General features: G+C 53.5%; 1 gene segment (V, D, J or C); it reads left to right on the top strand.

Moving 5' to 3' along the window:
• The first annotated feature begins 254 nt into the window (after positions 1-254).
• On the top strand, positions 255-10,702 carry LOC311529938 (immunoglobulin heavy constant gamma 2-like). The segment is given in 7 exons: positions 255-303; positions 3,547-3,843; positions 4,314-4,631; positions 4,819-5,145; positions 5,478-5,810; positions 10,255-10,388; positions 10,619-10,702.
• The last annotated feature ends 8,610 nt before the right edge of the window (positions 10,703-19,312 follow it).

Genomic DNA, 19,312 nt, shown 5'->3' with positions numbered 1-19,312 from the left:
TTGTTTTTTCACGCCAGCACTCGCCCCATCCAATCCAATTTTCACACCTTCTCACCAGCTTCAACACTAAAAGCTCCTGAGTGGGCGTCACTGATAGATAACAACCTATAATTATCTTTGATGACCATTGTGGGGGAAGAAGAGGGGATGTCCGACAGGCAAAGAAACCTCAGATGAACAATCCAAATGACACAGACCACAGTGGGACACATGGACAGAACCCCCCGGTCTCCAGGGCCGGGCTGCAACCCACCATGGCTGATAATTTGGTGAGTAAATTAGAGGAAAGCGGCTGCTATTGGGGTGAGTACAGGGGGTGTTTTAACCCTATCAGAGTGAGCACCTTTAGGGAAGAAAACTTTGAAGAGAGGGGAGCAGGACTCCTGGGTTCTCTCCCCAACTCTGGGAGGGCAGTGGGGTCTGGTGGTTAGAATGGGAGTGGTGTGGGGGGAGGGATAGCTCAGTGGTTTGAGCATTGGCCTGCTAAACCCAGGGTTGAGAGTTCAATCCTTGAGCGGGCCATTTAGGGATGGGGCAAAAATTGGGGATTGGTCCTGCTTTGAGCAGGGGTTTGGACGAGATGACCTCTGAGGTCCCTTCCAACCCTGATATTCTATGATTCTATGAATCTATGGTGCTGGAAGCCAGGACTCCTGGGTTCTATCCCCAGCTCTGGGAGGGGAGCTGAGAAAAGTGGGTAGAGCAGTGGGGGCTGGAAGCCAGGACTCCTGGGTTCTCTCCTCAGTTCTGGGAGGGGAGTAGATTAGAGTAGGGGGCTGGGAGCCAGGACTCCTGGGTTCTCTCCTCAGCTCTGGGAGGGCTGTGGGGTCTAGTGACTTAGAGCGGGGGGACTGGGAGCCAGGAGTGTTGTGCTCTGTTCTCACCTATGAAGGGCAGTGGGGTACATCCCCCTGTGTGGACCCAAAACCAGGGCAGGGTGCAGAACATGGCTCCCCTGCAGAGCCTGGATATGCTGGGGAGGTCGGGATGGGTAACATAGGCAGCGCTGTGCCCCCCGCCCCCCACAGAGACAGGGGAACAGAGGTGCTTATCTCACACTCCACCTATAAGCTGGGATAACAGCTTTGAAAGGGGTCCAGAGCTGGGCTAGAAGGGGCTGCACATCAGGAGTGAGGGGCACTGGCAGGGCTGTGGGGGAGCCCAGGGCTGTGCTGGCAGGGGCTGTGGGTCGGGAGTGAGGGGAACCAGCAAAGCTGTAGAGGGAGCCCAGAGCTGGGCTAGCCGGGGCTGCAGGTCAGGAGTGAGGGGCACCGTCAGGGCTCAGGGGGGCAGGGCTGGGCTAGCAGGGGCTGCAGGTTGGGAGTGAGGGGCACCGGAAGAATTGGGGGGAGGCCAGGGCTGGAATAGCAGGCGGCTGTGGGATGGGAGTGAGGGGCACAGGCAGGGCTGGGGGGAGCCCAGGACTGGGCTAGCAGGGGCTGCAGGTCAGCAGTGAGGGGCACTGGCAGAGTTGTGGGGGGCAGGGCTGGGCTAGCAGGAGGATGGGGGTCAGGACTCAGGGACATAAGCAGACATGGGGTGCTCAGGGTTGGGGGGGCTGAAACTAGAGGTTTGGGGGAACAGCTGAATTGTTTCTAAGGGGCTTTTGTTGTCTCCTCTCTTTAGCCCAGTCGCAAATATCTGCAACCAAAAACTTTCTAAACTGAGGCATAATTTCCCTTTAGCATGTCCCTTGTCAGAGGTAAAACCCTAAACTCACCGAGTGTGGGAACATGTCTCTCTGAGCCGTCCCAGCCTCCCTCCACCAGCTCTGTGCTCATGCTCCATGCTGAGGGCCGAGCGTGGGGAGTTCCCAGCACAGCTAGATGTCAGCTTGGCTGCCTGGGGCTGGACGTAACTGGCAGCCCCTCTTCTGGCAACAGCTCAGAGTTCAGGCTCCTAATTTGGCCTTTGAGTTGAGCTGGCTCCGTTTTTGCGGCACATTCAGCTGGTGACGCGTTGGGCTTCCTTTCCAGGGGGGATGAGCTCTGAGGTCTCCGGCTAAAGCCCACTGGAGATGCAGACCCCGGTAACTGCTCCCCAATGCACTTCAAGTTTGGGCTTCTAGAAAGTGAGGCCACTGAAATTCTTGGGAGATTTCTCCTGTAGAGTTTAGGAAAGTGTCCAGCAAAATCTTCATCCAAATTGGTTAGAATATGAGTGTTTCTTGAGTGGGAATCTGGCTAGAAAGGTCGTGCGCGAGGGGGCATGAAAACCAGTCGACTACTGAGTTTGGGGGAGGGAAGGTTTTTTACTCTAACCCCAGAACTCTGACCCTAAACCAAACCTTAAACCCAACTACTTAGACACCCAACTCTGTCCTAACTCCCTAACCAGGACCCTAACCCCAGTGGACAGAGGCACCAACTCCTTAACCCCAACACCCTAAACCTCGCCCTTTCCCTATAGTCCTATCCTCATCCTGACCCCGGCTCTCTAGCCCCTACTCCCTAACTCTGACCCTCAACTCTGACCCTCTCGTCAAACCCAACCCCTAACCCTAACGTCCCAACCTTATCCCCCCAACCCTGACTTTAGATCGCTTAGGCTGCAATGGTCCTGGGATCAGTAGAGTCCTCATTCTTATTTCTCTGTAAAGCTCCCGGTGCAATGGGTCCCTGATCCTAGATTGGGTTTTCTAGACCGCTGTGATACAAGTACTAACGACCAATTATACCCCTCACCATAACCCCAGCTCTAACCCTAACCTCCCCACCTTGACCCTCTAAGCACCAGAGTTTTGATATCTCCAGTCTAGTATCAAGCATCCCAAAACAAGAACTATCAGAACTTGCAAATTAGTCCCTTGGGTTAGGAACCAAGAGTTTCACTAACTCCCTCTGAGAAATGGCATCAGACCCGGTAGGAATATGATGGTTGAATGACTACAAGATTGGCTAGAAATCCAATCATAACACAACAAATATTGAACTTGAGAGTGGAAAGGTATTTGACCCAAACCATTAAACCATCACCCTTAATTCTACCCCACCAACCTCTAGCCCTTAACCCCAGCACCTAACCCTAACCCTTAATCCTCCTCCCCTATGTATAATGATAACCCGAACTCAAACCCAAAGGGCCCATATGTCCTGGGTTGACTTGAACAGCCCCAGTCTTTCCTGCAATGTCCTGGGAACTCATTGGGGATATCCAACAATGTGCGTTTGAGCCACAGAAATGCTTACGAGCCAGTAGGGGCCAAAGATGTTACTGCCTAGGAACCTAATGAGAATATAACATTTACCCAAACTAAAATCACTAGTACAACGGGGTCTGTGCAGCACAAGTTAAATTGGGGGCCCTGCTCCTGGTGACTCTGTGACTCCGCCGGGAAGACGGGGGCAGCCTCTCTCAGGCACCCACTTACACACATCAGTGTCACCACAAGCTGTCTGCTGTGCTGAATGGAGCAGAGTGGGGCTCCGTTAGGGGACGCTCTCCCTCGGCATTGAGTGCTGGGCCCAGGGCCACGCTAGGGCCCCCGTGCTGCATGGAGCGGGGTAGGGGCTGCGTCTCATGGCCTCGCTCTCTCTCCCTTTGCAGCCAGCCCCACGGCCCCGTCTGTCTTCCCCCTGACCTCCTGCACCGGCGACGACACCCCCCAGGTCACCTTCGGCTGCCTGGCCAAAGGATACTTCCCCGAGCCGGTCACCGTGACGTGGAGCCCAAGCGTCGCCTCCTCGGGCGTGAAGACCTATCCCTCCCTGCTGCAACCTTCCAGCGGCCTCTACGCGCTCAGCAGCCAGGTCACCGTCCCGGCCAGCAGCTGGAAGTCTAACACCTATAGCTGCAACGTACAACACCGGCCCACCAGCTCCAGCATCTCCAAGAAAATCCCAAGTAGGGACGGCGCGGTGCAGCCCGGGGGGGAAGGGCAGGGGTTGGGGCTCTCTCAGGTCCCTGATCTGGTGACTGGTGCAGGGAGAGAGGATGGGAGCCTGCCGGCGCTGTGAGCCAAGGGAGTCACCACTGTGGGAGGAGAGATGGAGAGAGAGAGACACCACAGAGAGATGGGAGTGAATAGGGACAGGTAGATAGTGTTGGGTATGGAAAGAGAGAGACCACGCACCAAAGGGTGGAGGGACGAAAAGAGAGACCATGCAAAGAGAAGCGATGGGTGCTGCAATGCAGGGAAAGGGGCAGAGGGCTCAGTAGGGAGCCCAGTGCTGCAGGGAGTGGGGGCTCAGTAAGGGGCGCCATGCTGTGGACAACAGGGTGCTGGGGCTCAGTAGGGGGCACTGTGCTCCAGGGAGTGAGGGCGGCCCAGGAGGGGTCTGTACAACAACTAACCCCTGCCACCCTTCTCCCAGAGCCCATCCCCATTGAACCCGAGGTGCACGTCCTCCACTCCTCCTGCAACAGCAAGCCAGGTGCCATCCAGCTGGTGTGCTTCATCTCCGGCTTCTACCCTGAGCCTTTGACGGTGGAATGGCTGGTGGACGGCAAGCCCGGGCAACTTTCTGGTGACACCGACTCTGCCAAGAAGGACGCCAACGGCCGAACCTTCAGGACCCGCAGCAATGCCAGTGTCTCCCAGGACGAGTGGCTGGAGGGCAAGACGTACACCTGCCAGGTGTACCACCCGGGCACCGGAAGCAAAAAGCAGGACCATGCCCACAAGTGCAGAGGTGACACTGAGCGGGGCCAGGCTGCCTAGGAAGGGGAGGGGGCACCGGGCTGGGCTCGAGGTGGGAGAGGAGTGGTGGGGGGAGACTGGGATGGGCTTTTTAGGGGACAGGGCATGAGAGGAGACCAGGATGGGCTTGGGCAGGGGAGACCCAGCGTAGTGGCTGACCCAGGCTCTCCCATCCCCAGAAGAAACAACATCTTCCAGCGACATCCAAGTCTTCCTGGTGCCCCCATCCCCCACCGCCCTGTACGTGACCCGGAGACCCATGCTCACCTGCCTGGTGGTCAACCTGCCGAGCGACTCTGGCCTCCGGGTGGTCTGGTCCTGGGAGAAGCCAGAGTCCATTAGCCCTGATATCCTGACCCTCAATGAGCACTTCAACGGCACCTTCACCGCCTCCAGGTCCATGCCCATCTTCACCCGCGACTGGGAGGATGGAGAGACCTTTACCTGCAAAGTGGAGCACTCAGATCTACCCTCGCCTCTCATCAAATCCATCTCCAAGAAGCCAGGTAAGAGGAGCTCAGGGTCCCTAAGGGGAAAGACTCCCCTATCCCCACCCCCAGCAGGGGGGGATGCTCCTTAAGAGGAAGCCCCAACCCCCAACAAACTGGGATCCTGGCCCCTGAGTCCCTTTCCATCCCCAAATCCACACCCTCAAATTGTGCTCCAGAGATACCAGCTCCCAGTCCCTAGCCCCTCCATCCTGAAGGAGAGAGGGGATGTTCCTACCATCCTACACACACACACACACACACACACACACACCCCATCCTTATCCCCATGTGCCCCAGATGAGTAATGTGCTTGGCTCATCTGTGTCCTCCATCCCCATCCACCGAAGGAAAGCACTCCACCCCCGGTGTCTACCTCCTGCGCCCCCACAACGAGGAGCTAAGGAGCAAAGAAGACTCCGTCAGCCTCACCTGCCTGGTGCGGGGCTTCTTCCCCGAGGACATCTCGGTGCAGTGGATGAAGAACCATGAAGGTGAAAAGGAGACTGACAACATCACCACTCCGCCCATGAAGGACAAAGATGGCGACTCAAACTTCTTCCTCTACAGCAAACTGAAAGTCAGCAAGGACAGCTGGAACAGCGGGGACACCTACACCTGCATGGTCATCCACGAAGCCCTGCAGATGAAGTTCACCCAACGCAGCATCAGCAAAGTCTCTGGTAAATGAAGACGTCTCCTCCCAGCCCCACTGGTAGCATTGTCCAGTACAGCTTCCTGTAAATAATCTGTGTGCCCTCAGTGATGACAAGTGAATAAACGGAACTAGCCTGAGCTCACCCCCAGGTCTCCTTGTTGTGGTGTCACTGGGTGAAAACTGCAGGTCGCCCAAGGTGGACGAGGTCCCAAGTTGCAGGCTGGGAGAAACCGAGATGCTATAAGGCTGGGGGTGCTAATACCCAGATCCTGTATGGGTGGATACATATACACCATGGATGGATACATAGATACATGGGTAGATTCCATGAAAGGAAAGATGAGTAGATGCCATGGAAGGAAGGTAGATAGATATGTGGGTCCATGCCATGTAAGGAAGGATGAATACATGCATGAGTACAGACACAGCATGGAAACAGTGATGGAGAGGGGGGTAGATGCACGGTTACACATATACACACGGACATACTGCGGAGGAACAGACACATTCAAGCCAATCTCAGTTGGAAGGCCAGGTGTTCAAAGAGATGATTAGACGGATACATACTTCAGGGGGCAGGCGATATCACCAAGAGATATCACAAGGAGGAGGAGAGAAATAGAAAGATCATTATTTGGATTAAATTAACTCCTATGCCCCCAACTGAGACCAGGACCCTGTTGGGATGGGGACGGTACAGACAGTGGGAGACAGTCCTTCTCACAACCTAAATACAGAAAGAGGAGGAGGAGAAACAGAGGTACCAAGAGTGGAAGGGACCTGCCCAAAATCACCGAGCATGTCAATGACAGAGCTAGAAACAGAATCCAGGTGTCCTGAATGGCCCACCCAGTGTGCCTGCAACTAGACTGCACTGCACTCAGGGAATGATGGTTGGATGGCTCAAAGAGGGTGGATGCCAATGGATAAACAGATGCCGAGGGATAGAAAAAGTGTATGGGGATCCGCAGATGGGTGGACGGATGGATAGAGGGGTGCGTGGGGGGGTATAGATGGATGGATGGTGAATGTGGATGGGTACACTTTCTGAAGGATTGATGGATGGATAAATAGATGGACTGTCATAGATGGACAGGAGGAGATGGGGATGAATGGATGTATAAATGAATGTCAATGGATTGGTAGTTACATATGGCACTGGACTGGTACCGATGGGGATGGGCAGGTGGATGGATGAATGGGTTGTTACCCATAGTGAGTGAGTGATGGATGGAGATGAAAGGATGGGTAAATATGATAATGGCTGACTACATATATTTGGGAAAGGATGGATGGCAATGAATGGATTAGTGTCAATGGGTACCAATGGTGATGGAGGGGTAGGGGTGGATGAATACTGAAAGGGATAGATAGATAAGTGGATGGGGTTGCAGGGATGGATGGTGAGGGATGAGGATGGATGGACAGACAGACAGGACATTGGATGGATGGATGGATGGATGGATGGATGGATGGATGGTTAGGAACAAGAATGGATGGATGGGTACAAATCAGTGTGGGTGGATGGAAGATACAGATGAGGGTGGATGGATGGTGAGGGATGAGCAAGGATGGATGGATGGCTAAGCAATCCCTAGGATGCCACTGAGGCAAGGTTGCAGTGGGGGAGGTTTAGATTGGATATTAGGAAAAACTTTTTCACTAAGAGGGTGGTGAAACAGTGGAATGCGTTACCTAGGGAGGTGGTAGAATCTCCTTCCTTAGAGGTTTTTAAGGTCAGGCTTGACAAAGCCCTGGCTGGGATGATTTAACTGGGAATTGGTCCTGCTTCGAGCAGGGGGTTGGACTAGATGACCTTCTGGGGTCCCTTCCAACCCTGATATTCTATGATTCTATGATTCTAAGGTCCTCTAGGCTAGAACCTGTGCATGCCCAGAGGGGCATTGTGTCAGGGTCAGCATTTACCCCACATCCCATCCCACCCCAGAGAGGAGCAGGGAGAGTTTCCAGAGAGAATCAGTGGAGGGAGGGCAATTCAAATTCCCCGACCCCTAAACACACCTCCCCCGCTGGCTAGGAGGCTAAGGGGTCTCCCTCCACCCCCGACCCTCTGTGGCAGCTGGGGAGGGGGTGGTAGAACAACAGACAGCAAACACCCCGCACCAGGGATCAGCTCCTGGCACCCAGTGCTCGCAAAGCAGCACCAGCAGTAGGGCTGTTATCTGAAGCAGACACTAAGCAAGGGCTCAGCTAAAGTCTCACGAGCTCCGGTGACATAGGGGGCCCAGGCAGTGGGGTGGGACAGAGGAGGCAGACTCCTCTATGGCCCCACACACGAGCCCTGTCTCCTACCTAGCCCCAACAGGGCACCCACACACATACACGCACATGTGTGTGTGTGTCGGCCCCAGGGCTGGATGGGCGAGCGCAGGGCTCGAACACACCAGTGCCGAGGACAGAGCTCCACGCATGGTGCTAAAGGGTGCGTAGCCAGCAGCAGCAGTGTGAGGGCTGTTCTCCTGGGGCCGTGCAGTTGCTAGCAGGGAGGGGCACACAAAGTAGGAGACTGCAGTGGTTGCTGAGAGAGAGAGAGAGAGAGAGAGAGAGAGAGAGCTCAATCTGGTACAGATGGACACACATGTAACATGGCATGACCCAGAGACCCTCCCGCCTGGGCGGTGATGTTTGTACACACAGAGACACACAACACAGAGAGACACAAACATGCACCCAGAAGCAGCCACACAGCCTGCTCTCCCTCCACTCTCAGCCAGCTCTAAGATGCAGCCGTCTCTGGGACAGGTGTTACAGGAATCCCTCACCCCGTGCTGAGTTGCTTCCCCTCTGGGATGGAACATGGGGGCTGTTTATACACGGACCCCTCACCGAGCACTGAGACATGTCTGACGCTTGGGTGGGGTATGCGGGGGTCAGTTTATATGGGGATATCTCACCCGTCTCTAAGAAGCAGCTACCAACTCCAACCAAATCCTTGGATCCCTCTTTACGTAGGGAATGAGACCTGCGTCATCCAGAAGCCATGCACACCTGCAGGGAGCATGGCAGTGGGCTCAGTATGGAGGGTTCTCCCCCCACAGTCAGAGCTGATCTCAATGCCCCCACTGCTGTGCTAGGGGGCGCCATCCTGCAGGGGGCACCATCTTTCCTCTGAGAGATCCTGAGCCTCCCCATCATAAATTACTCATGGCTCTGTTCCTCAAAGCGACACTGTTCCGCAGCCCCCATGTCAGCTACAGCTTGGCATTTGGACAAGGGGTCCCTATCTAAACAGCCCCTGTGTCCCACAACAAAGGGGGCCACATCTCTGTGCCGGCCGAGAGAGCCCCCTATGAACAGCCACCAGATGTCACCATCCCAGTGCCACCCATGGGAGCCCTAAATAAACAGCCCCGGAGGCGGCTGTGTTCCATCTGAAGCGACTCCTGACTGTTAGGTACATTGGGATCAGCGTCATAGAGGAACACACATGAAATCCATCCATCCTGGTCTTTAGGAGGCTCCCCCGTCGCTGCTGCATCCCAGCACCTCACACACACTTTAAGGGATCCTGAGCCACCTCGCTTGTGGGAATGGAGGGATGGAGAATGTGTGCAAACGGAGAGAGTGAGTGAAGTTGTGTGGAATGGATGGTTGGATGAATGGACAGTTGTGTATAGGGATGGATGGGTGGAGGCGTGTGTGGTCATGGATGGGTGGGTGGAGGGGTGTGTGGGGATGGATGGATGGTTGCACCTAAAGATGGATGGATGGTTGTATCTGGAGATGGATTGGTGGAGGGGTGGGTGGGGATGGATGGATGGATGGATGGATGGATGGTTGTTTCTAGAGATGGATGGGTGGCGGGGTGTGTGGTCATGGATGGATGGTTGCATCTAGAGATGGACGGATGGTTGTATCTAGAGATGGATGGGTGGAGGGGTGAGTGGTCATGAATGGATGGTTGCATCTAAAGATGGATGGATGGTTGTATCTGGAAATGGATGGGTAGAGGGGTGGGTGGGGATGGATGGATGGATGGATGGTTGTTTCTAGAGATGGATGGGTGGAGGGGTGTGTGGTCATGGATGGATGGTTGCATCTAGAGATGGATGGATGGTTGTATCTAGAGATGGATGGGGGAGGGGTGTGTGGTCATGGATGGGTCGGGTGAGGGCTGTGTGGGACTGTGTGGAGGGATGGATGGATGGTTGTATCTTAACACAGATAGGTGGGCAGGACATCGCTAGGGATGGATGGATGGTTGGATGGATGGATGGATGGATGGATGGATGGATGGATGGATGGATGGATGGATGGCGGGGTCGGTCTAGAGATGGATGGGTGGAGGGGTGTGTGGTTTAGGATGGCTGGATATGTCTAGAGAGGGAATGGTGGAGGGATGGAAGGATGAGAAGGGGATAGGCGGATTGATGTTGGATGCAGAGTCCGAGCTCTCTCTGTCACAGTGGCTGAGTCGGAGTTGATGTCTCTTTCTCTCCCCCAAACAGAGATGATCATGTCGGGTGAGTTTTGCAGCGATGACGGAGATGAAGAGCTTGATGGCCTCTGGTCCAGCCTCTCAGTCTTTATAACCCTCTTCCTCTTGAGCGTCTGCTACAGTGCCACCGTGACCCTGTTCAAGGTGAGAGAGAGAACATAGGAACGAAGGAATGAACGAGTTTAGCTCAGTAGAGGGCAGCTTGGAAGGGAAAGAAAGAACAGAAGAAGGAAAGAGAAAGAAGAATAGGTGAATAAGAGAGACAGAGTGAATGAGACACAGACATAAAAGCAGGAAGGGATGACAGACAGACAGACCGAGCAGCTCCCCCAGCGCTGACCCCTCTCACCCCTGCTCTCTCTGCCCCCCCGCAGGTGAAGTGGCTGTTCTCCACCGTGGTGCAGCTGAGGCGTGCGAGGGGCCCCGAGTACAAGAACGCTGTCCAGCGCATGGTGTAGGGGCCGCTGCCCCCGTCCGCCCGGAGACAAGGGGCCGGGACTCCCGGCTCTATTGGTGACACCACCCTGAGTCCCACAGCTGCCCCCCACCACTGCTGTGCCTCTGGGAGACCCCCTGGGGGAAGCGAGGAGCTCACCCCACATGACCTAATCCGCCCTCAGCCACTGGGGATGCTGCCCCGCTGGGAGCTGGGCTGAGACCGGACAACTCGTACCATGCAGGGAACCAGCACCCCTAGCGAGGAAACAACACGAGTCCCACTTCCCACCCTCCTGAGCCCAACAGCCCCTGCTCTAGGACTGGATCAGAGCCAGCGCCCCCTAGAGCGGAAAGGCCCCATATCCCCTTCCCCACCCCTGCGCCAGCCAGCCCCCCGCCCTGGGGCAGGACCATAGCCAGAGTTGTGTCTGTCGTGCTGTATTTTGCATATTTAGCTCTTCATTGGGATTTTTGTGTGTGGTGTGTGTGTGGGTGTGACTTTTGTTGTGTGCACTGAGTGACAATAAATAAATAAATAAATATACAAATCAGGCTCCATCTCATTCACAACCTCCATCCCCGACTTTCAGGGACCCCTGACACCCTCCAGAGGGTCATGTCGTGTCTGTAGGGGGCGCCTCCCAGCATGGAGAATAAAATGAAGGATGCCCGCTGCACTGGCCCCAATGGGAGACGGGGGCCTAGCTACGAACCCAGAGAGCTGGGACTGAGGGGCACTAAGGGGAGATCTCTGGGGCAGGGAATACCACTGATCAGGAAAGAAAGAAAGAAAGAAAGAAAGAAAGAAAGAAAGAAAGAAAGAAAGAAAGATATGTGCATGTCTGAGAATGGACGGATGTGTAGAGAGACACCGGGGGGCTGGGACATACAGTGGGTACCGTTCTCCTTGGTTAAATCCCCCAAACCACCCTGAAATGCAGCCACCAATTCTTAACTCCTTTTATTTTTGATCAAACACACAATTCCCGTGTAAGTTGCAAGTTAAACGGTGGATCAAATGAGACTCTTCTCCCTCGCCACAGTCCACGTTGACCAGACCTCAGGACACTACAGCCCTGCACACACAGACACACAAGGAAATCCAGTCCCTGCCGTGGGATGGGGGTGGAGGATTGAGGGGCACGGGGCTGAGCTCAAGCTCCAGCGTGGGCTGCCCCACGGGGACGTCCGGGGAAGGACTCTGCCCTCCCTGCTCTGGGTTCTGCGGAGCTCAGACCCTTCAGCGGCCGTTGTCGCGCCCTCCGCGCTGCCGTGGAACATGGTCCCTCCCAGTGTCCGGAGAGGGGGCCGGAGCCCAGGAGGGCTGAAGATGGAGGGAGGGAATGAAGAGGACGAAGCAGTGCTGTCCCCTCCTAGGAGCCCGGAGCCGGGCACTCACCGCACCTGTGGGACACAGAGAGCAGAGGGGTTCAGCCGGTGCCGCTCACGGGCAGCATCCTCGGCTGGGAGAGCAAGGCCAGAAGGGACCCTTGGGACCATCTAGCCTCGCCCAGCCACGCCTGCATCCTGCCAGGATGTCTGGGTTGAGCTGGAGCTCATCTTCCAGACAGAGACACCAGCCTTGTCAAACCGCCTCAGGGAACGGCCACTGCCCAGCGGGTGCCGCACATCAAGTCCCTGGGGAGCCGCAGCTGCCTCCGCCGATTCTCCCTGCTTCTGGTACCAGCCCCATTGCAACGCGGCCCGGCACAGAACCGGCTTCACGGGCACCTCTGGCCCTTTGTGCTTCTGGGCCTGACCACTGATCCTTAGTGATCACGGCTGAGTGCTTATTGATTGACCCTCATTGAGCCTTGCTCTTGGAACATTTCCTCTTGCTTCTTAATTAGGGATCATTCATTTTTGGTCATTGATCATTAATTCCTCATTATTGACAAGTGATTCTTATCAATTGATAATTATTAGCAGCGTATTGATGCTTGATCCTCGATTCTTTAACATTAATTACAGATCTGTGAGTGTTGATTATTGATAATTAATTGCAGATTAATGGCTATTCAGCATTAAGTACAGATCACTCCGTACTGACCAGGGATAGCCAATCCGTGATTATTGATTTCTCAGTGATAAATAATTGGAATTGATAATAGACTGTTCATTCTCGTGTGTTGATCACTGCCATATTAACCTTGATGTCAGCTCCTTAATTAGTGATGACGGGTGGTGGATTATTAATAAGTAATCGCTCCTGATTCTCTCTCATTGATCGTTGGTCACTGTCAGGAATCAGGGCTGGCAGCAGAGCCAGTCCCAGGCAACCTGACGTGCGCACCTGGCCTGGAGAAGGCTGCCTGATTGGCTCCCCCCTGATTGCTTGGCAGAGTCAGCAGCCCGGTTCATGAGCCCAGCGGAAGTTAAGCAGCTGCCCAAAGAATTTCCCCAGGGCTGCGATAGCAGCTGTGACTGCTTGTTCCAGCCCTGTTCCTCCCTTTTTCCCATCTGGGTCCAGCCCAGCTCCTGCCTTTTTCCCGTCTGGGTCCAGCCATGCGCCTAACCCTGGGCTCCAATTCCTGACTGTGGCTCTAGCCCTTGGCTCTGGCCTCTGACAATCACTGACTATGGGTGGTGATGGTGATGGTGATGGCGGCTGGCTGCATGCTGATGACGTGGGATCGATTCTTGAGCACGGGTTGTTGCTCTCAGCGGTGACGCGGGACCATGAAGGCAGCTGTTGCTCTTACCTTAAGCAGCGTGACGCCGGCGCTGTACAACAGGCTGAGCAGGAAGAGAGCAATGAAGGCAACAGGTGTCCAGAGACCGTCAGATTCCTCCTCTCCTCCTTCAACAGAGACGCCTTGGTCCTCCACTAGGCAGTGAGGAGCTGGGGATGAGACAAACGTGCCGGTTAGAGAGGCCTCTTTGTTAACCCAGGGAGCTGAGTGGGCACAGCGGGGAGCTCCGATCTGGGCTCTGGGCAGGAGAGAGGCCAGGGGAGACCGGGCAGGCTGCAGGGAGAGACCCCCCGTCACAGGCTGCAATTCTCACAGCAGCCTCAGGGATTTCAGCCCCAACTTCCATTAAATTTCACGCCCTTTGGCTCCTTTACACACCTCAGCCACCTCGAGCATGCGATTCCCCTCCCCAGGCCAGCAACAGAGCTGGGCTGAGACCTGCCAATGCATAGCTCAATGGGGCCACGCACACCCATCCAACAGCGGCATCTTCCCAGCCAATGCCAGCTTGAGCCATGCTGGGACCAGTTCCCGGGCAGCAGAAGCACCAATTCCCCCCGATCCCTATTCTGGGGACCTGGGGAATTTACCCACAGAGCTGTTCTGAGACCTCCCTCAACTCGTGTCATCCCATGGGCAGTGAACAGAGCACTAGGATGGGACTCAGGACCCCCAGGGTCTATTTCCAGCTCTGTCATTGACACTGCAGAACCTCAGGAAATTCACCTCCCCTCTCTGTGCCTCAGTTTCCCTTCACACCCTTTCTCTGTTTGGATATTAAGCTCTTCTGGTTGTGCAGCTCCTAGCACATTGGGGTCCCAAACTCAGTGGAGACCTCTACACACAACTGTAATACACCTAATAACGGGGCCATCTGATGGGAACAACTTTTAAGCCACTACCCGCTTGGACTCCATTAAAACCCATGCTCCTAGAAGGGGAAAGATCTGTAGCCCATCGCCACATTTGGGCAACACCTGACCAGCCCACCCTCAAGCCCTACGAAAAGGGGGGAAAGGCACGGCCAGCCCATCAGCAACACCCTGAGCTGCCCCATATTCTCAGACACTGGAACAGAAGTGATGGCCCCCAACTGACTTCTCCCTTGGGGCGACTCTGCCACCATCACACAGCAGTGACCTCAGTCCCTGTAGGCAGATGTCTCCATGGCCCATTTCTAATTCCTTCAGCCGTCTATGTGGTTGTGTCATGGGGACTGAGTAAAGACCTCTCCCAACTCATCCCACATGGGACACCGTTCAGTCAGAGCCCCTTTCACCCACCACCAGCCTGGGCTCCCCTGGGAACCCGTTCCCAAGAGTTGGAAGGACTCACAGCCCAGCATTCCCTGAGCCTGTCCATGTGTCTTGTCAATGGCATGAACATCGCCTGGGAAATGGCCTGGAGCCTCCTTAATTTTGTACACACCTGGGCACTCAAAGGGACATCAGGATCACAGTCCCGCTCCGCTTTATCTGGGAAACTACAGTTATTGAAACATCGTGGCCCAGAGACAATGATTCCCTCTGGGTTTGGTTTACAGCCACAGTGGAAGACCACAGCTCTCCAGATGTACAGGCTGAAAACTTAATTCTCCCACCAACGCACTCTATGACCTGGGCCATAGAGTTCGGTGGTGGATAATTGACATGACCTTCCTAGCTCTGAAACCTTGACTGGTGCATTTGTAGATCTTAAGGCCAGAAGGAACCATGACAGCATCAGGTCTGACCTCCTGTATGCCACAGGCCAGAGAATCTCACCCAGCTAGCCCACTATGGAGCCCAATGACTTGTCTTTGATGGCCGCATATCTTCCAGAAGGGACCCCAGGCTGGATGTACAAATCTCAAGAGATGGAGACTTCACCACTTCCACTGGAAGTTAGTTCCAAAGGTTTCCTTCCATATGTTGTGCCTTATTATTAATTTGTTCTCTCTGCATTTAACTTCCAGCCATTGGCACCTCTTAAGCCTTTCTATACTAAGTTAGACACCTTTAGTGCCTAGTGTTTTCTCGCTGTGACACAGGGCCAGAAAGGGTTACACAACTAGTAGGCTACTTAACCCAGATTCAACCTACAGAGACATAGTTAGTACTTCCCATTACGCCTCTGATATTTAGGGCAATGATGAAGCTCCTCCACTCCTGTCTGTTTCTGGCAAGTCTTTCAAAGGTTCCCCAGCTGTGCCCCAGATTTCTCTTTACAGACATAGTAGTAGATAATGTTTGTGATGTTGTCATCGGCACCGACTTCCCCTCTGCCCAGTGGGTGCTCTGCCCCTGGCCCCACCCCTGCCCCGCCTCTTCCCACCCCTGCACTGCCCTTGCCCCACCCCCATTCCACCCCTTGACCAAAGTCCCAGCCCCACCCTGCCTTTTCTCACCCCAGCCCCGCCCTCTTCCCACCCCATTCCACCCCCTTCCCCCAAGTCCCCACCCCTGCCCTGCCTCTTCTCCGCTTCCTCCCCTGAGCGCACGGCGTCCCCACTCCTCCCCCTCCTCCCGGAAAGTCCTAAGCGTCGCCAAACAGCTGTTAGGCAGCAGGGGGGAGCAGGAAGCTGGGAGGGAGGGGGAGGAGCAGGGACATGGCACGCTCGGGGGAGTGGGAGAAGGAGACGAGGAGGGGGGAGCTTGGCTGCTGCTTGGTGCAGAGCACCCGCTAATTTTTCCCTGTGGGTGCTCCAGCCCCGGAGCACCCACGGAGTCGGCGCCTTTGGGTGTTGTGTGTTTACATATATATTGTTAGAGGTTGACAATGTAACCAAACAGTTCCTGTCTATCACTGTACTCTGCTGATTCAGAAATCAAAAGGAGATATTGACATTTAAATGAACTGTGAAGGTAGTGATATCACTGTCTTAAATTCTCTTTGAAGTATATAGAATCATAGAATATACAGTAAAGTACCTGCACATGGTGGGAGATAGGCAATTGCTTTATGTTAATCCAGGTAGCTAATTACTGGTGATGCTTAGGAAATAGGAAGTTACTTCAAAGGCACTATCCTTCACCCAAGGAATACCTGCTGTCAAGAGGCTGACAGTAGCCTGCCAGGGGTCTATAAAAATTCTTGGGCCCTGATCCTTTCATCTCAGATCTGCTTAAGCTTCGTCAGGGGAAGTTTGAGTCATAAGACAGAGGCCTCCAGTTCTATTCTGGATCACCCTGATATTGGCCATGGACATTGGACTATAACCTGATAAACTGATTCTAGAAGGGACTCGTTGCAACTCTGAAGCTAACCATCTCTGCTATGAAACTGACCTAAGAACTCTATTCCTACCTGTACTTTTTAACCAGAAGTCTCTCTCTCTCTCTTTTCTTTTTTAATAAATTATAGTTTAGTTAATAAGAATTGGCTGTAAGCATCTATTTGGGTAAGATCTGAAATATTCATTGACCTGATGGGCAATGTCTCCGATCCCTTGGGATTGGCAGAACTTTTGTATGATTAACAAGATTTTCCATAATCCTCATCATATTTGACTTGGCTGTCTGGGTGGGAGCTCAAGGCTGGGTTGCTTTAAGGGAACTGTATTTCTGGATTCTGGGTAATCAGTAAGGCATTGTAGAAGCTGTTTTGTTGTTAGTTTGGTGAATCTATCAGAATAACCACCAGTTTGGGGGATTGTCTGCCCTATTCTTTGCAATATGCCCTACTTGGGCCATCTCAGCATGGCCCACCAGGGACCCCGGTCACTCTCCATGGAGGTACTTATACATATCAATGAAGCCATCTCTTGAATGTCTCTTTCATAAGCTCAGCCGATTCGGCTCCTCCCATCTCTCACTGGAAGGTATTTTCTCCAGCCCTCTAATCATTTTTCTAGTTCTCTTTTGCACTCTCTCCAATTTTTCAAACTTCTTTTTGAATATGTTGACATAACAATGGCGGTACTGCATCGGACCAGTCATCCATCTACCCCAGTAGCCTGTCTTCCAACAGTGGCTGATACCAGATGCATCAGATGGAATGGCCAGAATGAGGCAATTATCGAGTGATTAATCCACTTTCATACAGTCCCAGCATCTGACCGTAAGAGGCTTAGGGACACCAAGAACATAGGGGTGCATCACTGACCATCTTGGCTAATAGCCACTGATGGACCTATTCTCCATGAATTTATCTAATTCTTTGCTGAACCCAGTTATGCTTTTGGACTTCACAACATCCACAGGTTGACTCTGTGTTGTGTGAAGAAGTACTTCCTTGTGTTTGCTTAAAACCTGTGGCCATTTAATTTCATTGAGTGACCCCTGGCTCTTGTGTTATGTGAAGGAGGAAATAACACATCCTGATTCACTTTCTCACCACACGCCATGATTCTATAGACCTCTCTCAAATCCCCCCTAGCTGTCTCCTTAGATGAACAGTGCCAGCCTTTTTAATCTCTCCTCATGGAAGCTGCTCCGTAGCCCTGTTGCTCTTCTCTGTACCTTTTCCATTTCTATTATATCTCTTTTGCGATGGGGCGACCAGAACTGCACGCAGTATTCAAGCTGTGGGCATACCATGGATTTATACAGAGGCAATATGGTACTTACTGTCTTATTATCTGTCCCTTTCCTAATGGAGCCTAACATTCTGTTACCGCTTCTGACCATTCCTGCACATTGACCCCAGAACTGGATGCTGTATTCCAGTGTCGGTCTCCCCAGTGCCGTACTCAGAAGTGAAATCACTTCCCCTGATCACCACTCACCTGTTCACACATCCAGGGACAATGGGGACAGAGCTGGTGGGAATGAAGGCTCCTAACTCAGTCTCACCCTGCCGCCTAGCTCCCTGCAGACATAACACCAGGTTCCTGGAGGCTCTGCCTCCACCTTATGTGGTCAGGTGAGGACGCATCTGCTAGGGGTTCTGACACCAGAGTGGCTAGGGCTACATTGCTGGACAGGTGCAATGGTTAAGACACAAGTCTTGGAGATGGGGGGTCAGGGCTCTATTCCCACCTCTCCCACTGACCTGCAGTGTGACCAGAGACAAGCCACTTGGGCTGGGGTCTTTAAAGGACTCTTAGGCAATTAGTTGCCACTGAAATAAACTCATAATTCCAGGGGGAGATTGGTGTCTCACCCCTTCGAGCATCCCAGATATAATCCTTTTGTGCCAAAATACCCCCTCCCAGCCTCTCTGTGATGAGACTGTGAGCACCTTGCATTAAGGATGTTTGCTCTGTGTGTTCATGCAGCACCCATCACAATGGGGCCCTAACCTTGGTCAGGACACCTAGGAGCTGCAATATCATGAACAATAGCAAGTCACTGCCGAGGGATGGGCAGCCAGACTCATGACACTGCATGAGGATGGAGGGATGCATAGGGGATATTGCATAATTTCGGACGGATGGATGGATGTTGTAGACGCAAAGATAGACAGATGACACTGCTGATGTTGGACGGATGGACAGGGATTGCAAAAGGGAGAACAGACAAAATCAAATATTGCCAAGGGAAAGATAGATAAACAGACATAGTGCAGAGAGAGAGACTGCAGGTGGGCAGGAAAATGGACAGCTAGTAAAGAGGGAAAAACAGACAAAGGTATGGCAGAGGATAGGATGGATGGATAGATCCTGCAGAAGGAAGCTTTGATGAATAGATCTAGATAATGCATAAAATAATGCATAAGGAGACTGGATGGATAGTAAGAGATACTTCAGAAAGAAGGGTGGTGAATGGATAGAGATGATGTAGGAGGGAGGCTGGGCTGGTGGATAAGACATCCAGATGGCCCCTGCTAGAAGAAGACATCCCATTGAACACAAACTCTGGCATGCTGCATTTTTATTTGGGCATATTCCACACACAGCCCATGCTCTGTACACCAGAGCTCCCACAGCTTTACACACAAGCTAAGACGAATCCCAGACCCCACGAGGTTCCCTGGCCATCTCAGATACGCCGTGAGGAGCCCACGAGGCTCTGCTCC

This window comes from Lepidochelys olivacea (genome assembly GCF_965140295.1).
Source record: "Lepidochelys olivacea isolate rLepOli2 genome assembly, chromosome: 13".
In the NCBI taxonomy this organism is placed as follows: domain Eukaryota; kingdom Metazoa; phylum Chordata; order Testudines; family Cheloniidae; genus Lepidochelys; species Lepidochelys olivacea.
Note: the sequence above shows the minus strand (reverse complement) of the source record. Positions and strands in the feature narration are given on the sequence as shown.